This window comes from Jaculus jaculus, chromosome X (assembly GCF_020740685.1).
Source record: "Jaculus jaculus isolate mJacJac1 chromosome X, mJacJac1.mat.Y.cur, whole genome shotgun sequence".
Taxonomy (NCBI): Eukaryota; Metazoa; Chordata; class Mammalia; order Rodentia; family Dipodidae; genus Jaculus; species Jaculus jaculus.
The window spans coordinates 125,528,636-125,546,506 of NC_059125.1; positions in this window are offsets into that span (position 1 = coordinate 125,528,636).

Below are 17,871 nucleotides of genomic sequence, written 5' to 3' on the forward strand. Positions count from 1 at the left end.
TTGCTTAAATAGTACTGGTTTTGTCTTTTTCTCTTCTACTATATAAGCCTCTCTCTTGGGTGATGAATGTCTGCAATATGGAAGGGACTATATATAAATACACACAGAGGAAGACTTATTAAAATATAAGCCCAACATGTTAGTATATTTTAAAGCCATGTTAGAAACTAGAAGACACAAGAAAAAGGGCACAGTCCGTGTGGAAGGAGAAGAAAATATCATCATGGAGACTGGTTTATAAACCTAAGAAAAAAAGAGAAACATCCATCATCAGATATAATCTAGGCATAGCTTAAATACCATAAAGAAACAAAGGGAGAGAACTATCATTATGAACAATAGCAGTCAGATAAAGGAGGAAAGACAGGTGAAGGGACAATGAATCAATAATCTTATCTTCAAACTTTGCTCCCAGTAAGTGGCATACATCTTATATTAAGCTTTCTGCGTTTTCACTTCACTATCCTCCTACCATTTGTGATGGGAAAAAAGACCATTCCTGTATTCAACACCTAATGGGCCCCAAATCTCAGTTCCAGTGTATTTTTCAATACATACTTATTGGATACCTACCATATGCTGAGCCCCATGCTACACCAGTGTTGCAGTTACTTTATCACTGCTGGGACAAAGATGCCACTGGAAGCAGCTTTAATGAAGGAAAGGGTTTATTTCAGACTTACAGAATCCAAGGAAAACAGAAACCAGTGACATAATGGTTATATTAATCCAGCTATGAGCTTGCATCCCTAGTGAGGCATTTATTGGCTGTCTAGCTTAATTCTAACATCAACTTCTTTCTTATCTATAATACTTGATACCACAATAATCAACACATTTTGTTGAAAGCATGAGGTAGGGTCTCACTCTGGCCCAGGATGACCTGGAATTCACTATGTAGTCTCAGGGTGGCCTCGAACTCATGGCAATCCTCCTACCTCTGCCTCCCGAGTGCTGGGATTAAAGGCGTGCGCCACCACGCCCAGCTTAAAAACACTTTCTTATATCTACTACGTGTCCAGGTACCGGAAAAATTAGCAATAGTAGTAAACCTAATGTAAGCCCTTACATACCATCTCAAAAATCTTGTATGATTAGCATTATGGTTAGTGCTCTGAAGAAAGTCAAAGAAGTTCTACAAAAAAAAAAAAAAAAAAACCAGGGTAAACTAATCCAAACTGAAACATTGAGCAAGACATTATTATTGAAACCCATGGATACTGAACTGCAAGTAGGAAGAATTGTGCCCATAAGTAGTTGAAGTGGATAGGGTTGCTAGTGTTCTGGAGCATATAAACGGACTAAAGAGGATGCTGTGGTAGGCTTCAAGTATGAATAGTAGAAACTAGGAAGGAGATGGGGTAAAATTAAGCATGAGTTACAGAAGGTGGTGAAGCTTCTGGCAGTGGGTAGAAAACTACAGTTTGTGTCTAATGAAGGTTATTGTCTTGGTTATGACAGTGAGGAAGTGTGGTGAGATGACAAGGATACTGGAGAGGCAAAGCATGGTGGAAGTGGCTCGTGGGACCTGGTGGGTTTACTCCTTGTGGTGGACAAGGTTAATAATAAGTGTGACTTGTGAGTGTAACTGATAGTACTGATTGTAACCTTTACAAATATCAAGGGGACAGACAGATGTTCCCTTCCTCATATTGTAGCACTTAAGAATAGACTGGAAGGAAAACTAGATAGGTGGCATGTAGTCCCAAGTGGCAAGAGTTCCATACATAACATATATCTCAGCACAGACACAATCATGACATGAGGCTTCAAAAAGCACAAAGCAGACCCTGGTCCTAATTGACAGTGTAGTCAGGGAAGAGGCTAATGCCAAATGGACTATTAAATAGTTTTTGTAGTATGCTGTCTCTACTGCCCTATGTCACTTCTCTCTATCCTCACACTACTTTTGGAAGATGGTGATCACTGGTCAAAGGAAATACCACAGTTTTCCTTGGGTATAGTATTTGTGGTAAGGGTGTGTTTGTGTGTGTGTGCGTGTGCACGCACGCATGCACATGCATGTGCTGATGCATTCACAGGGGCCAGAGGAGAACATCAGGTGTTCTTCTTCCATCCTCTATTGCTTATATGTGTACTTCCTTGGGACAGAGTCTCTAAATGCAGAGCTGTAATTTTCATAAGCCCCATTGATTCTCTGGTCTCTACTCCCCACCTGACTGGGGTTACAGATGTATATGTGGCCATGTCCAACTGTTTACATAAGTTGTGGTAAAGAGAACTCCATCTCAGGTCCTCTCATGTTTGTGGCAACAATTAAAGCCTGATATGTCATCTTCTCAGCTCTCAATTGTTTTAAATGTAGACTTCATAAGCTATGTGCAGGGATAGGAAAGATCTAAAATGTGATGCAGTTTGAAGTGTTCCCTGTGTGAGGGTGACCAACGGTCTCCAGAAAGTTTCCATATATCAGTCTTTGGAACCTGTAGATATGTGAACTATAGTGAAAGGAAACCTGGCACATGTGATGAATAATCTTGACATGGGAAGGTGATCTAAGAGTATCCTGGCAAGCTCATACAATCATCTGCTTCTAATGAGAGAGACAGGAGGAGTCAGAAGCAGAGGAGATGACAGCATGGTAGAAGCAAATTGGAGAGATGACTTTGAGGATGAAAGAAATAAAGGAATATGAGTGGCTACATTCACGGGATCACTATTCACTCTAACATGGGGAAACTGAAAATTGTACCATATTTCAGATATTTGTTGTGTTTGCATGTACGTATAGACTATCTCAAGTTTTCAAGTAAAAACGTTCATACTTCATTCATTTTCAACCACCCAGATTAGTTAGGATATGTGAGGGATATCATGAGCCCTGTATCTGAGATTGCAAAAAAAAAATAGAAATGAAATGAAAAAGAAAATAGGAGATAAAGAAGAGAATGTGTGAGGGAAGAAACAGTAGGAAGAGGAGGAAGGAGAAGAGGCACCTTAAGGCTTCAGCTTGATGGAGGCAAGCCAATATCCAGATTTGTTCACTGGGTGCTGCACCCCACACCTAGATTGTATAGTACTTCAATATATGCAGGTTTGGGCCATTTATTTAATGGACCTCATTTAATAACGAAGCCTTATATTATCCTAAGTAGTCAATGTGGGAGACACAAACATGTACTGCCCAAAAGAGCATGTCTATCTCACTATTTGACATTTTCAACAAATTCATGATTCATTTTAAAAGCACATAAACAAAAAAGATGGAGAAAATAGTTTCAGGTATCTGATTCCCTTAACTGTGAGACATTTTATCCTTTGGTTTTATTATCTGATCTCTCCACCTTGCAACTTTCTGATTTCATTCTGTGGACCTCAGACTGAAGTCTATTTTTGTTGTTCAATGTGTCTCTTCATGAAGATTGAACCTAATGTCATCTGTTACCTGATACCTTCACCTATTTGCAGGCATCACACAACCCTGATCCTGACCCACAGGCTATCATCAGCCAAAACCATACAGGTTTATTTTTGAGTTATGTGACCACAAGAATTTAAAAAAATAAATAAATAAATAAATAAACTGGTAACCACATGGTGGCAGTAGAGTCAAATTCAAATAAAGTGTGTGTGTGTGTGTGTGTGTGTGTGTGTGTGTGTGTGTGTGTGTTCCTAAATGAGAACAAATAGCTATAATTCACTAAAGTTAGAAAATGCAAAATTTACAAAGCTAAAGTTAGAAAACGATAACCATGCTGCATCTGCTTGCTGATATCGGTTGACCTCAGGAAGTTTCAATTGAGTATGTTTTGGTCCTGATAATCTATTTTAAAAAGGAGGAGGAGGGGGAAGGAGAAAAAGGAGGAGGAGGAGGAGGAGGAAGATGATGATGATAATGGGAGTAATAATGATTTTCAAAAGTATTATGGTGGTCGGAAATGCATCATCAAGCCTATAATCAAAAGACAGAGTCTTGAGTTCTAATATTTTAACATTAAAGGCAAAATAATTTTAAGTCTCCATATTGTTCCACAGAAAACTGAATTATTTAAATAATGAAATATCTAAATTATTGCAGACAATTATAATCTTAATTTAAATGCATTTATAGACTTTAAAATTCTTCTGAGCCACTAAACAAAGCATACCTATAAGAATTGGACTGGAGAGATGGCTTAACAGTTAAGTGTTTGCCTGTGAAGCCTAAGGACCTGGGTTCGAGGCTTGAGTCTCCAGGACCCACGTTAACCAGATGCACAAGGGGGCACATGTGTCTGGAATTCATTTGCAGTGGCCAAAGGCCCTGGCGCACCCATTCTCTCTCTCTCTCTCTGTCTCTATCTGCCTCTTTCTCTCTGTCTGACACTCTCCAATAAATAAATAAAACAAAAAATTTAAAAAAAAAAAGAGTAAAGGCAGCAAGTGGATATTCACTCATAGTCAAATTCTTTCCTGGTACCATTATCAAACATCAAATAAGCTACCACTGATGCTGAAGGTTGTCAGTTGCTGTAGATGACCTCCCAAGGCTATTGAATTCCACAAAAACACAGAGACTAATTCTAATTCTTTAACAGACAAAACATAATTATAAGCAGCCCAGAAAAACAAGATGCCCTTGATTTCTTGGAAGTATGGGGCTCAAAATCATTTTGAAATTGACCTCTTAGTCAATGATGTCTAACTGATTAAGGAATGCCTATACCTTGCATCCTAAATGTCTGTAAAACAAACAACTCCTCCTTCTCTCATTAGAGCTTTTCTATTTCTCAGGGAATAAATCTATAGTTTTCATTCATCATAAGGCATCCATGGCAAGAAATTCAATGCCAAACATTAATGGAGCATATTAGCTATGCTAGCATGCACACGGCCAAAGTTAATCCAAAAGTATATATTGAATGCCTATTATCTACCCATTCTTGTGCCAGCTACTACTGGATAGACAGGAACAGTTTTGACATGATGCTTGGTCTCAATGCACTGTAGTTGGGAGTCAAATTAAAATTAGCATACAAATTAACATACAAAGCAATTAAATAAAAGGCAAAATGTGTTTAGAACTAGATTATTCAGAGGTTAGGTGCTATAGTGTCAAGAAAGGAAAGTGAATGTGACGAGAGTTGTTATGAAGAACTGTGAAAGATCTGAGATTTTACTCTTGCAAATTAACAAGGTAGACTGCATTGTTTCATGGATACTAGAGAAAACAAAAGAGAGAAAAGATTTTTTCATTCATAGTAATAACAGCAACCAGAGAGATTCACATTGGTGTGGAGTTCCAATTCTCACAGGCAATGGAAGGTGGGCCAAATTTGCCTGCACATGAAGTGAATTTCATTAAAGATCTCCGAATTTAGGGAATCCAAGCTTATAGACTCTTCTATACTGAGCAATAAACATTTCTGCCCTTTTCAGAGGAAGATACCATCAATATATAGGAATGAATTTCCCTATTCAAACATCCCAGAAAAGAAAAAGGAAGCAGAAAAAAAGGGTAGTCAGTGCATTTCTTATCAGACATTTCAAAACATGATTCAAAAATCAGACAGCATTTTGGGGAGCCATGATTTTGGTAGGGGGTCCCATTCATAGCTTAAATGTCTCCCCAAATCCATTTCTGTCTTAAAGCGCATTCCTGACAATGAATTATTTCTGAAAATGATTAATAAAATACAGCCATGAGTTGCTTAATGGCTGAGATACATTCTAAGAAATTAGTCCTTGGGTGATTTTTGTCATTTGTGGGACAGCATAGATTATGCTTATACAAACAATGACAATATAGGTCACTCACTCAGCCTGGACTCTTAATGAAGTCAAGAGATTCAGTAAACAAGGATATATGACGTGGCTGCTGCTTGCATAACATGCCATAGTGTTCTATAGTAAACATTTCTTCAAAAGTAGAAGTATATTCTAAAATAATGGTAAAATTATAGTTTAGTAAATATATGTAATCCATAAAAAACATTTATCATCATTGTAAAATATCTTGCACTTCACTGTGATTGCATGTACTGTGTGGTTTTTTGTACTACAATTTATCACCACAGATATGAGGGTAGTATATTATTCTATCACATCATGAGGGTTCCATTGTGATCTTATGGGACTTCCATCATATATGTGGTCATTTGTTGACTGAAGCTTTGTTATGTGACACATAGCTTTACTTAAAATGCTCAGAGCTTCAGGGACCTTGGTCCAACTTGCTCACCTTACAGAAATATAAACTGAGTCCTAGAAAAATTCAGGCAGTCATACTAGTATGCCATACAATAGGTAAATTTCTTATATCTGGTTAATCTGAAATATAATAGGCCCCGGAACAGTGCCTTACTTTCATAGTAGGGTGCTCATTAAAAACCCCACTAGGAATGAACTTTCTATTTGGACCTGGTTTACACTAATGCATTAACAACTATAGCACTTACAGTGCTCATTAAATGAAATGCAAGTCTGATACAATGAAGTTATTTTCCACTGAATAAAATCAGGCTTTAGCAAGAAGAATTGTTATTATAATATATCTAATACCTAGCATTTGAGTAGGGTCTGACTAAGTCATTTCAAATAGAGGAAAGAAATCTATACAATCATAAAATAGTAATAACTATGGAGCTGACGAGATGGTATTGGATAAAGTCCCTGCTTCTCAATCATGAAGATCTGAATTCAATCTCCAGAACCCACATAAAAAGGCTGGATATAGAAACAGAGGATGGCATTCCTGAGGTTAACATTTGAGGTTGTCCTCTGGTCTACACATGCATATGGACTGTGCACACCACACACATGCAAAAGTAATGAATAAAGTATAATAAATGTGGATGTGTTCTTTTTTTAAAAAACGATGACTAAATAAGCCATACATACAAGTTTCCTTATCCAAAATGAGAACTTTAAAGAAAGTCAGTCATCAACCAGAATGGGCAAGTTGGTGGTCACATGAGAACTCACATTTCTTTGTTCACTAAGTTTTTTGTACTTTTCCCCAGATTTCTAAGTGTCTTCAGTCTCACTACTTACACTGTTTAATAATTTCTTCAGTCCTTATTTGCATAGCAGCAGAACTATGGGAATGGGTCAGGAATAAGCTAACTATTGTCAGATATATTTAAACAGAAACGAAAGTAGAGATACAGACAGACCTCCTTGCATCTGTGAAGAATCTAGACAAGAATAGCAATCCCAGAACAAGGTTAATTGGACTTAAAAATATTTTCTGAGTGAGTTTCATTAAATCTGGCCCAGAAAGTCAGTAGCAAGTGTTGAACAAATGGGAAAAATCTACTTGTGATTTTTCTCATTATGTATGTAAATCCACATAGGCCACAAGATGAGGAAATAGAACTATTTTCAAAATGAGGATCATAAGTGGCATATAAAATCCAAGGCATGAAATGTGTTTCTTAGCACCCAGATTCTAAATTTCCTAAGGTAGATTTTAAAAACTGACACTTGTTACTAGCCTAAGAAAAATTAGCTTGCTCTGGGTTTGTAAGTAATCTCCACCAAAGACTACTTTCTTAAAAAAAAAAAAAAAAAAAAAAAAAAAGTTTTTTTCTTATTTCTTTATTTTTATGAGAGAAAAAGAGGCAGATAGAAATGGAAAGAATGGGCATGCCAGTGCCTCCAGCCACTGTAAATGAACTCCAGACACATGTGCCATCTTGTGCATCTGGTTTTTGTGGGCCCTGGGGAATCAAACCTAGGTTTTTAGCTTTTCAAGCCAACATTTTAACCACTAAGCCATCTCTCTAGCCCACCAAAGACTACTTTTGACGTCAAGAGAGAGAAGAATCCCACTGCATTGGATAGACCACACCTAAAATATCTGTATTCATTTGTAGGCACCATATATTATAAAGAACCTTGAAAATTATAGTGTGTCAAAAGTCAGTAGGCTTCCTATTTACCAATGACAAACACACTGAGAAAGAAATCAGGAAAACAGTCGTACTCACAATAGCCATAAAAAATTTGATATATCCTTAGCCAAGGAAGTAAAAGACGCCTACAAGGAAAACTCTATAACATTGAAATAAATTGAGGAAGATACTGGAATTCATGTAGATCCCCCATGCTCATGGATTGGAAGAATTAATATCATGAAGGTTACCATCCTACCAAAAAGGAATTTATAGATTCAATGCAATTTCAGTCAAAATTACAGCTAGGTTCTTCACAGAAATAGAAAAAAAATCAATTCATATGGAATGACACAAGCCCTCAGATAACCAAAAATGTCCTCAGCAAAAGGAATCCTGCTAGAGGTATAATCACACCAAATTTCAAGTTAATACTACAGGGTAGTAGTAATAAACCAGTATAGTAGTGACACAAAAACAGACATGTAGATCAATGGAGCAGAATAGAAGTTCCTGGTATAACTTCATGTAACTACAGCCACCTGACTTTTAGACTAAGAGGCCAACAGCACACATTGGAGAAGAGACAGCATTTTCAACAAATAGTGCTGGGAAAACTAGATGTCTACATGTATAAGAATGAATCTACCTCCTTATTTCTCACCATGCATAAAAATAAACTCCAAATGGATCGAAAACTTCAATGTAAGACCTGAAACTGTAAAATGACTACAGGAAAAAAGTCGAGAGAACTCTTCAAGATAGAAGCATGGGGAAGGATTTTCTCAATAGGACTCCAGTAACCCAGGGAATAACACAATCAACAAATGTGATCTCATGAAACTAAAAAGCTATTATACAGCTAAGCAAACCACCAAATGAGTCAATAGACAACCTACAGAATGGGAGAAAACCCTCACCAACTATACATCTGACAGAGTACTAATATCTAGAACATACAAATATTTAAAAAAAAAAAACCCTAAGCAATAAAAAATTCAAACAGCTCATTCAAAAAGCAGGCCATGGAAAGCTGGGTGTGGTGGTGCATGTCTTTAATCCCAGAATTTGGGAGGCAGAGGTAGGAGGCTTGCCGTGAGTTTGAGGCCACCTTGGGACTACATAGTGAATTACAGGTTAGCCTGGTCTAGAGTGAGACCCTACCTCAAAAAAAAAAAAAAAAAAAAAAAAAAAAGTGGGCCATGGAACTGAATAAAGAGTTAAAAGAAAGAAAGAGAGCAAGAGAGAGAGAGGGAGGGAGGGAGGAAGGAAGCAGACAAAGGGCAAAAAACACACTTAAACTGGGCGTGGTGGCACACGCCTTTAATCCCAGCACTCGAGAGGCAGAGGTAGGAGAATTGCCATCAGTGTGAGGCCACCCTGAGACTACAGAGTGAATTCCAGGTCAGCCTGAGCTAGAGTGAGACCCTACCTAGAAAAAAAATGTAATATTCATCTTTTGTAACCACATAAATGCAAATTAAAACTACTTTGGGATTCCATCTCACTCTAATCAGAATGGCTATTATCAAAAAATCAAATGACAACAAATGCTAGGGAGGATGTAGGGAAAGAGAAACACTTATTCACTATTGGTGTGCATGTAAACTTGTACTGCCACTGTGGAAAACAATATGGAGTTTTTTTCTCAAGCCCCTAAAAATAATTCTAACATATGACCCAGCTTCTGGACATATACCCTAAGAACTCTAGAGTTTACTATAGAAACACTTGTTCAGCCATGTATATTGCTGTTCTATTTATAATAGATAGAAAATGGAATCAGCCTAGATACCCAACAACTGATGAATGATTGTTACACATACAATGGAGTTTTATTCAACTATGAAGAACAACAAAATTCACAAGAAAATATACTTGGAAAAGATTATATAATGAATGAGATAACCCAGTCTCAGAAAGACAAACACCACATTTTCTTCCTAATATATGAGTCCTAGCCTGGAATATGTAGATTTGTTTGTAAGCTGGGAAAAAAGGATAGTAGTAAAGGCCAGGAAGGTATAATGAAGGCTGGAGGGAGGATAAGTGGAGAGTGATTAGGGGAGGTGATAGTAGATAAGAAAGTAGAGGGACAAAATACAAAGGGGTAGGTTTGGACGGTATACGTGGAGGTTAGGGAAAGGCAATGGGAGAGAAGGGAAGTAGAAACAAGCAAAACTAGACTGTGTTTGCTTGAACAGTTTGAATTAGGTTTCTCCCCAAATAACTTCGAAAGAATATTGAGTTATTCATTGTTGTAGCACATGTAAAATGCATATAGCATAGTGTTGAAAAATGATAAAACACACAATGAGATAATAGTTTGAAAACATAAAAATGTACTTTTTTTCATTTGCATCTTCACACACCTGGGTTTTTTTTTGTTTGTTTGTTTTTGGGTTTTTGTTTGTTTGTTTTTTCTTAGCTCTAGACATCGTTCTCTTGCCTCCGGCAAATGTAGACCCAAAAGCACACTTGTCTCTTCTCAATTCTCTTCTGGGCGGTTGATTCATTCTGTTGGCATATTCCCTCTAGCTACACAGGAGGATGACAACCCATATGCTTTGAAAACACACACAAAAATAAATAGATAGATAAATAAATAAAAAGTTTATATTCTCCTCAGCATACAAAACTCAATCCACAGAAGACTTCTGATTGGTCTTACTTATCTCTGCTGCCCACCTATGAACCAATGACTCTTTCCAGCAGATAGATACTATGAAAGGGCCATCCTAGCTTATATATATTGATTACCACCATAGAAGGGAGGAGGAATATCATGGCTCACAACCCCACAAGATTACAAGAAATACAGGCAGACCTAGTCTTGCAAAGACACAGAGACTAAAACAAAATAAAATATCAAATGTCAACTCTGCAATTATCACCCCATTCCTTCAAAACTCTTCAGTTCATTCGCATTTATTTCTCTTAAGCTAAATAAATTCCCCGAAGTCATGTAGCCATATGATAGAGTGAGAATTTAAAGCTAGTTTCAACATTTTGCCAATGTCTTTGCCTTTCTACTGCAACTTGTACTTTTTTATATCACCAACCCCCTGAGTGATACACACTGCCCTGTACTTCCATCTGTAACCCCAGTTGAAATATGCTCTGAGAAAAGGAGTTGACAAACTCATTCACACTCCACTGTCTGACACTGAATGACTGAGACCTGATATTCTTCTCAGCGAAAATTATAATGTAGCTTGTACCACATTTAGGAGGCAAAATGGCTTGATAATTAAGAGGTGAATTTAAGAGTCAGACAGGCATAAGTTATAGCTTTACCTCCAATACTTGCTAAGTGTGTGATCTTGGGAAAGTTATCACTTGGAGCTTCAGGCTACTCATCTGTAAAATGCAGATAATAGCACATATGAAAACAGAGATACTGGGATGATTAGCTGTGATAGTTCTGTTAAAATGCCTAGCCTAGACCATGCCACACAGTTGAATTCAAATAAATATTCATTTCACCCTATTCCACAGGAATAATTTAAGTTTTGTCTTAAACCCATAGGTGAAGAACATTCAGAGAAAGCCAGAATTCCTTTTGTTCTTTGAAAATCAAGACATAGAAATATCTATGGATAATGTCAAAAATTAAAAATAAGGGCTGGAGAGATGGCTTAGTGGTTAAGCGCTTGCCTGTGAAGCCTAAGAACACCGGTTCAAGGCTCGGTTCCCCAGGACCCACATTAGCCAGATGCACAAGAGGGTGCACACATCTGGAATTCATTTGCAGTGGCTCTCTCTCTCTCTCTCTCTCTCTCTCTCTCTCTCTATCTATCTATCTATCTATCTGCCTCTTTCTCTCTCTGTCTGTTGCTCTCAAATAAATAAATAAAAATAAACAAACATTTTTTAAAAAATTAAAAATAAAAACAATAAGGCAATTTTGAAAAACGTATGTATTAGTTGCTTTTCATCCCTATGACAAAATGAGTAATTGAAACAACTGTCAGGAGTCAATGTTTATTTAGGCTTGTGGTTTCAATGACTCACAGTTCCCTACAGCAGGGAAGGCAACTTAGAACAGCCTATGAAGGTGGGAGCATGTGGTGACCACTTGATCACACAGTGGTAGACTAAGAGCAGCAAAAGCAGATTGGAAGTCAAAGTAGCTAAAAGCTCCTAAGGCCCACCCTTAGTGACCTACTTCTGCCAGCCAGGCTACAACTCCTGAATGTTCCGCAGCTTTCAAAATACTGCCACCATGGGCTGGAGAGATGGCTGAGCAGTTAAGGTGCTTGCCAACAAAGGCTAAGGATCTGGGTTTGATTCCCCAGTACCCACTTAAGCCAGATGCACAAGGTGGCACATGCATCTGGAGTTTGTTTGTTGTGGCTAGAGGCCCTGGTAGGCCCATTCTCTCTCAATGTATGTATCTGCCTCTTTCTCTCTCCCTCTCATATAAATAACTAAAAAATTAAATATTTAAAAAAGAGGGCTGGAGAGATGGCTTAGCGGTTAAACGCTTGCCTGTGAAGCCTAAGGACCCCGGTTCAAGGCTCGATTCCCCAGGTCCCACGTTAGCCAGATGCACAAGGGGGCACACGCGTCTGGAGTTCATTTGCAGAGTCTGGAAGCCCTGGCGCGCCCATTCTCTCCCTCCCTCTATCTGTCTTTCTCTCTGTGTCTGTCGCTCTCAAATAAATAAATAAAAATTTTTAAAAAAATTAAAAAAAGATAGTGCTACCAGCTGGCTACCAAGCATGCAAAACATAAGACTGTGGGCGATATTTCAGAATTCTATGTTTACAACCTTAACATCTCAATTTTTCACATTCCTCAGCTCTTTTGAGAATTTTGACAACTCTTAAGAGAATCAAGGCAGATCTTGTTAAGCCTATTTTTAATGACTTAAAAACACTGAGGCTGGGGAGATGGCTTAGTCATTATGGCACTCTCTGAGAAGCTTGAGGATCCAGGTTCAATTCCCCAGTGCCCACATAAAGCCAGATGCACAAGGTGGCACATTCATCTGGAGTTTGTTTGCAATGGCTTGAGGCCCTGGCATGCCCAGTCTCTATCTTACTCTGCCTCCCTCTCTCTCTCTTTCTCTTTCAAGTGAATAAATAAATAAAATATTTAAAGAAAAGACTGGTTCCAGGAAAGTTGACTCACATTTACTCAGGCAATGTTTAACACAGCTGATGCAAGAGGGTGTCTGCTTCCTAATCTAGAAGAATTTGCTGGTGGACAAGATCATATCTCTTAGTTGTTATAAAGGAGAGTAGTTTCTGCATTTCTCCACAGAAAAGTTTTCCCTTTCTTCTTTACTCACCTCTAGTTTGCCACCATTCATTCCAGAAGGGGAAGAACAGAGAAGGCACAAATAAGGATTATTTAACAGGTTTATTAGGGCTCTAAAGGGAAACAGAACCATTAGCAGATATGCAGTATATCTATATTATATATAATGTACATATCACATGTATTAGAGTATATAGACATATGTAATATAATTGTACACATATAAATATGATATAGATGTTATAAGGAATTAGTTATAACTTAATTATGTAGGATGACAAGTCTCGAGATTTGCAGGCTTAGTAGGAGAGATGTTTCTAGTCAAAAGGCTTAAAAAACAGGAAAAGCTCACATTTCAGTTCACATCCAAAGTCAGGAAAAAACTGGTGTCCCAGTTCAGAGGCATTAAGACAGGAGAAATCCCTTCTTCCTCAGAGACAGTCAGCTTTTTTTTTTTCTATTCATACATACCTTCAACTGATTGGATGTGGCCCCTATGACCATATTATGAAAGGCAATCTGCTTCACTCTACTAATTATAGTGTTAATTCCATCTAAAATATCCTTACAGGCACACCCAGAATAATGTCTGACAGAACTTGTGGGCAGCCCATGGCTTAGTCAATTTGACACATAAAATTAAACATCACAACTGGTAAGAAAAAAATAACCTTATCTTGGCACATTCAGGATGTGAGAATCCTTTATCTTGTGGTGCATATTCAATGGTTCCTCAGAGATAACCCCACTGGGGCCTTTCAACTTGTTTTGCATAATACATTTTCTCTAGCTGCCAACTTATACCTCCTGTGTGCTCAGGTCCTGGGGAGTGGACTATTCTACCACACACAGACTCTGATGGGAACCTGTCATGAGCCCAAGTAGATTTAATATGCTTGGGAAAATGTTTAAATTGACCCAGATGGGTCTTAAATTTGGTCACAGAAAACATGTACATTCTTGCCATCTTTTCAGAGAGAATATAGTTCACTCTGAATGAAAATCTTTCTCTCTGATCTCCCATTGTAGAACAATTCAGCCACAGTTTCTCCTGCCAGATCATATGCCTTTCTGACAAAATCCAGACTCACATGTTAAGCACTGTGTGGTTTTATTAACACACTCTTTCTTACTTGACTGAACAATAGCAACTCCTGAACAACAGTGGAGAAAGCAGGGGGTTGCAAGATACAAACTCTTCCTTTTAGTAACTGCTTTCTCTGACCCCTTTAATCTCCACACATTAACATCCCCCAGGTGAGTATCTCCATAAGAATCACAAAAGCAGTTTCCTATCACTCTCTTTGATTACAATGGCAAAATTTATACTAATTTTTAATCTTTGTATAAACACAGTTTGTCTACAAGATGAGGAAAAAATTGGTCATTTTTCAGTGACATAATCTTTTAATGAGCTTATGAATAAATTTAACATCTTCAGTGAATATTCTGTTGAAATTTTATATATTTTTCAGCTAGAGTTGTGCCACTAACAATTTTTGAGAGCTTCAATATATTCTGGTTACAAATTCTGTTTGGGGTACCCAACACAGAATTTGTAACCAGAATATTACTTTAAAAAAAATGGGCTGGTGAGATGGCTTAGCAGATAAGTGCTTGCCTGTGAAGCCTAAGGACCCTGGTTCAAGGCTTGACTACCCAGGACCCACGTTAGCCAGATGCACAAGGGGATGCATGCATCTTGAGTTCGTTTGCAGTGGCTGGAGGCCCTGGAACACCCATTTTCTCTCTCTCTCTCTCCCTCTCTCTCTCCCTATCTGCCTCTTTCTCTATCTATTGCTCTCAAATAAATAAATAAAAGTAAACAAAAAAATTTAAAACACATGAAATAAAACTGAGAATACAGGGCTGGAGAGATAACTTAGTGGTTAAGGCACTTTATTGTGAAGCCTAAGGACCCAGGTAGAATCCCCCAGTAGCCACATAAGCCAGATGTACATGGTGGTGCATGTGTCTGGAGTTCATTTACATTGGCTAGAGGCCCAGGCATGCCCATTATCTCTCTCTCTAATAAATAAATAAAAGTAAAATATTTTTAAGAACTGAGACTGCAGAAACACTGACAGTCACCGCCATCCTTCCAAATTCACCATGTAGCTCTTTGCTATGAGTTTGTCAGAGGTTTCATAAACATCTTCCTTTCCATATATAATTCACTTTAAACCAAAAGGTAACTCCCCTTCATATTTTGTATATGTGCTAGTTAGTTTTCTATTGCTGTGGCAAAATGTCTGAAACAAACAACTTATAAGGTGGAAAGACTTGTTTGGGTTCACATTCTCGGGGTTTTATTCCATGGCTGACTGGCTCTGTTGCATTTGGGCCTTTGGCAAGGCAAAATATACTTGAGTGTTGCTGGTAATGAAATAAAGTGATCTACTTTATGGTGGCTAGAAAGCAAAAAAGAGAGAGAAAGTGGCTGAGTTCCCAGTAGCCCCTTCAAATGCTTACCCCTCAGGACATAACTTCCTCCGTTTATGCTCCATCTCTAAAATGTTCCCCCAGTTCTCAACAGAGTCGTCCGGATTGGCAACCAATCATTTAACATATGGGCCTTTCAGGAATATTTCACATCCAAACTGTAACAGCAACATAACATTTTGTTGTCATTTTAAGTGACACTGTTTCCCAAAGTCAGAGTTCTCAGCCTTAAACATTACCCCATGTGGAACTCATTCCCTCCACAAACATTCGCTTCTGATGCTTTTCAGCAGAGTGCAGTGCCCTCAGTGTCCTGGGAGTCTCTGCTTCATTGTGTCTCCCACTGGAAGGTCCACCTGCGGGCTGAGACTGTGACTGATTTATTGCTTTATCTCCAGCACCCAGCACAGTCTGACATGCAGGGTGAGCGGCTCAGTCAATGTTTGTTAAATGAAGTGATCATTACTGGAGAAAGCTGTGTGTTTTATTGATTCAATGACAACTAGAGAATAGCACCATGCCCTCCAGGAACTCAATGTCTACTTGAGGATATTTTATAGCCACCATTTTATGATCCTAGAGATGGAGGCCTGTGTTTTAGTCATCTCTGTACTCAATCATTTAGCATAATTCTTGGCACAACCAATGTTTCTCAAATTTTCAAATTTAACTTTTCAAATAATAAAGGAAATTATGTATACATCACTAAAGGATTATGAAATAATTAGTATTGAGGATAAATTGCCCTTGGATTTTTTTTTTTTCTAAAAAGATGCTATGGTTTGAATATGACTTGTCCTCTCCTAAACTCATATTGAAATATAATCCCCATTATAAGATTTTAAGAGGTAGTACCTTTAGGAGGTTAGGGCTTCTACTCCCATGAATATATTAATCCACTCATGCTATTAATATATTAATGAGTTATCTTTAAAATTGGTTTCCTATAAAAGTCAATTTGGTCAGGTCTCTTACAAGCAATGCTTGTTTCTTACCATGTACCTGTGCCACTTGGAGACTCTACCAGCAAGGAGGCCATCATAAAATATAGACCATTAGCTTTGGATCAGAATCATGTGCTAAAATAAACTTCTTTTCCTTATAACTGACTCAGGCTGTGACATTGTGCTAATGACAACAGAAAACAGCCTAAAGTAAAAGAGTTAATAGAAACAGCCAGCCCCAGATATGAAGCTTCAATTGATATGCTAGGCTATATACAAGAAGCAGGAGAACATAACTGTCCTTTGAGATTAGGAAGTAGAAATGGAGTAAGAAGAGTTTGATTGCATGAGAAGTTTTTGTTTTGCATCACACTTGAAGAAATCTAGTGGTTCAGTCACCACCTTCACACAAAAGTGTCTGTTCTAACTCTGAGTCTAACTGTGTCACAAAATAACATATTTAGACCAAAGGTAAAGTGATTTGGCATAAAATGGATAAAAGACTAGAAAGAAAAGGGGACAGGATGCTACTATTTGAAGTTATTGTTTTACAGAAGAGATAAAAAAAAAAAACACCAGTTGTAATTAACTAGGAGAAAATTTAAAGAAAAAATAACTCTTTTTCAGGAAGACAGTACCAATTATTTCAAAGCCAGTATTGTGCCATCTACATTTTGTTTTGTTTTTGAGGTGGGTTCTCACTTTACCCCAGGCTGACCTGGAACTTACAGTGTAGCCTCAGGCTGACCTTGAACTCATGGTGATACATCTACCTCACCCAGTCTCCCAAGTACTAGTACTAAAGGCATACGCCACAAACCCAGCTAGATTGATCTATCTATGGCCCCAGACTGAATTATGATGACAGTCCTTCCTAAATTCCTACCTGAGTCTATAGTTGGAATCCTAACCCCTAACACTCATGTCACAAAATGAATATGTACCTGACCATTATATATAAAAAAAAAAAAAGTTCAAATTGTGCCATGTGACCTTTGCAGTCTGAGTGCCTTGCTCCAACAGTGTGTGCGCAGGCACGGCAGTCTGGAATGCATAGAGCAGACCCATTTCCAGGCTCCTCCCTCCTCCCTGGTATGGGTTTCCTGTACTGGTCTGTGGGCTTAAGGGTGCTTCACAGAGTAGGCCAGATACCTGTTCCCTTGCTCCTCCCAGTACCCTGATCCTGGTATATCCAACTGTGCCTTGCTTGGTGAGGCCTGGTCTCTGTGAGAGCTGTGGAATCAAGTCTCTTGCTCTGGTATCCTGACTGGCCACTGGGTACCAACATCCTGTTCACCTTTGTCAGAGGGTGCCTGGGCCAAAGGACAAAACCTTGCTTCCTCCTCAATAAAATAAAGAGTCTTCCTAAAATGGGTAGACAACAA